The sequence below is a fragment of the Salvia hispanica genome, unplaced genomic scaffold, assembly GCF_023119035.1.
Source record: "Salvia hispanica cultivar TCC Black 2014 unplaced genomic scaffold, UniMelb_Shisp_WGS_1.0 HiC_scaffold_358, whole genome shotgun sequence".
NCBI lineage: Eukaryota > Viridiplantae > Streptophyta > Magnoliopsida > Lamiales > Lamiaceae > Salvia > Salvia hispanica.
Genome location: NW_025952089.1, coordinates 35,519 through 39,053, shown reverse-complemented (window position 1 = coordinate 39,053; position 3,535 = coordinate 35,519). Strand labels below are relative to the sequence as shown.

General features: G+C 38.9%; 1 pseudogene; it reads right to left on the bottom strand.

Annotated features, from left to right (window-relative positions):
* Positions 1 to 296: 296 nt before the first annotated feature.
* Positions 297 to 2,781, bottom strand: LOC125199021 (annotated as a pseudogene).
* Between the last annotated feature and the right edge of the window lie 754 nt (positions 2,782 to 3,535).

Genomic DNA, 3,535 nt, shown 5'->3' with positions numbered 1-3,535 from the left:
TGCATTAACATATAATATCATTATTATTATTATTATTATTGTTTAGGCCAACTCATGCTCTTTAAGTTTTCTTATTTCATGGTTATTTTAAATGAATTGATAATAATTGAACTGTGCCATGCTAAAATAAAATAAATCTAAAGAAATTGCTATGTGAATTAACTTTCTTATATAAAGGCAAAACAAAGTACTACACCTACTTGAAAACATTTAAAATGAAACTTCTGGCATTAGATGAACACATTCAAACACACGCAGAAGAAGAAAACACAATAACAACAAATTAGAGTATCAAATACAGAAATAGACAACTCTCCATATTAACTATGTCATCAAGATTTTGTTCCTCTCTTCACAATATAGACATGGTGGTAGGCTTATACATATAAAACTCATGCCAATATTACACAACAAAATTCCAAGAGGTAATAACTTAGATGATGACTATGTTCTACACACACACAAGTGAATGGTTTCATAAACCCTCTCGTAATCAGTGATCGGAGCTCTGAGGCAGGCGGAACGAGCCATTTGCATAGAGCATTTGGTACACCGGTTTAGTCTTACGGTGAGCACTATGCTCAACAAAGTCCCCACCCCACAAAGCCCGGCCAACACAAGGAACGTGAGCCTAAAGCAGTTCACACCGATGCACGAGGACCCTAACTGCTTAGCAGCCTCTGTGTCGTATACCTGACCAGCAAGCCAACCTGAGAAGAGAAGTGCCCCAACAGGATTCCCCAGCCCAATGAAGTTGAAGATTATGCCAAAGTGTTTCAGTCCAAAGAGTTCGGATGCAGTTGGGATCATTATTCCAAATTGGACCCCGTGCAAACCCCTAGCAACGCTGTTGCAGCATAGAGGTGCCATTCATGGCTGAAGCGTAGAGAAGAAATGTCAGGACCATGATTGATTGTGTCACTGCCATCCAAAATGTCCAGGAATTGTTTTCGACCTGCAATGAGTGAAATGGTGAACAACCTTTCAACCCTCAGCATTTAGAACGAGGCATACACAAATCACAGAGCCTGCTTAAGACCATTTGATGGGTCTTCTTCGTGATTCAAGTCCATATTCAATGTTAATATTTATCCGGTTCCGGTGCTCTATAATATTTAGATTGGGACATGAACCGATTAGACCATCTTACACAGTACTTACTTCCCTTCGTACAAACTATCCAACAGTAAGAATATCAACAGAGGGGTTTATGTAAGTTTAAGTCCCTCTAGCAAGAAAATTTACATATTTGGAGAAACTATTGAAACAAATTTCGAAACCTTATGTAAGTTTACCTCACAAAGTGTTCCGAGACAACTCCAGATCCAAGGCGCCAAAAGTTACAAAAGCTGAACAAGCTCAGTAATATGGTAGCATCATTGACACCAAGTGAAACACCAATCTGGGCCAAATTATTAAGGACGGTCACTCCGAGCCAACTCCAAAGAAGTAAACAAACCACAGAAGCCAAAAGTCGGCCTTCACAATAGCTTCACGAAACGTGAAGTCCTCTCCCTCCTAGGTTTCCTTTTCTTTTAACAGCGCCCTCACCCACAGCAAGAAGCATATCCACCTCAGACACATCTTCAGACTCGTAATAGCTTCCAATATTGGTTGCTGACGAAGATGGGGTCAGCAGAGGATCCATTGTGTTCGAATCAGCTTGCTCGCCCTGTTTCTTACTAGTCACGGGAAACAAAGTCAGTTTTCAAGGGAATTGCGAGTGGAGCCATCAAGAGAACAACCATCATAGCAATGAAGGCGTAGGAGATTGCATTTCCAAGAGACAAGAAGTTCTTTAAGATGGTTGTGGTGAGGAGATAAACGGCGAGGGCGACACTAGCTCCTTGCACGAAAAGAAAATGGCCATGCTCCCGCGAGTCATCTCCCAAGGCGGGTACAGGGCCGAACAAAGTACATCATTGCCAGACCTATCACCGGTATCCCGAGCGTTAACAGCAGCAAATGCTTGGAAGCCGAACCGTTAAGGAGCATAGTGAACACCTCCGTAAAGACAGCACCACTCAAACCAATATAGCCTTTTAGAATCCCAGCAACCGTGCCCCGACTGAGAGGAAGTTCCTCATGTTGGTCACCAGGACCGCCGTCCCAAGCCACGCACTGCTGTTTGTTGCAACACACAACGCACACCACAACTGCAACAGTAATCAGAACATCTCATTTTCCACCAAACAATAATCACTCATTACATCAATTTTTGCAATCATAGCATTTCAATGAACAAATTTGAGGACCAGGAGCAATTTATTCAATAGCTGAAAGCCTAAAACCAAACAACTAAATAGCTAAATTCTTAATTACACAATTATTTTGCAAAATATTATATCAAAGGAAACTTACAACCCAATAAGGCACGGAAGGAAGAGTCTGGCTAACAGCGAGCCAGATAAGGCCATAGCCGAAAAAGAGGTGAAAACGCCGACGAGAAGAACAGACCAAGGGGAGATGGTTGCAGGCGATTCCGGAAGAATCCCGACGTTTTCTCCGATATCATTGGCGACGCCGAGAATGGTGAGCTGCGTGGCTGAAGCCGAGAACTGATTTGAGAACGGGAGAGTAGAGAGAAAGTGTAGGCATTTCCGGCAGCTATCTGGACCCACACCGCCGCGCCTAATCCCACCCACGGCGGCCGGCTTCCTGCTTTAAGGTCCACCATTGATTCTGCTCTGTATAACAGTTGGGTGGGTTTATGAGAATCAAAATTAGGACTTTTCGCATTTGGGAGATCTTGGATCTTCTTTTGTGGTATAAATGGAATATTTTATTTTGTTGGTACTTTTTGTTAATTATTGTTTTTTTTAAAAGACATTGGTAATTTCGTTATTTGTTTTGTTGTAGTATTTGATGCTTTTTTTTATGTAGACCTTTAAAATGGTTTTTTCTTTCATGTGAAAGCGACATGCCTTTAAATTTGGGTTTTTCATGATAAAGTAATGAGGTTTTTTTTTAGATTAATTTGACAAAACTTTTTATTTTCTTTTATTGCTTTTCTTACACTTGCCAATTTTAAAAAAGAACGGGCCCTAAATTTGGGGGTAATTTTACATGTAGTAGAATTAATAGAAGCTGGGCTCCAAGTTTCCTTGCTTAAAATTTTATTTTGGGTTTAATTAATTAAAATATTTTAACAAATGGTAAGGAAAGTATATATTTTAAAATTAATAAAACGTTCATACATTTAAATTTACTATGAAACGGGCCATTTTTTTTTAATTTATTAATACGCAAATTGTAGTAAATCATTTTTCTTTTTTCATTTTGGTTTTTTAAACTTTTAAACTTCTTTAAAAAACATAAACTTTACTAAACTGAAATTTTATCCGTCCCCCATATCCAAACAAATTTATCCAAAGATCTCGGAAACTTCAAAAATGAGAGTTCAAGTATTCCAATTTCTTTTTTCTTTTCCCAAATTGGAACAATGTTCTAAATACCCCCTTTTTTTCCTAAATTGCCCTTTTGGGTAACCCCGTTTTTTTATAATAATTTAAAAAAAAGAAAAAAAAGAAAAAAA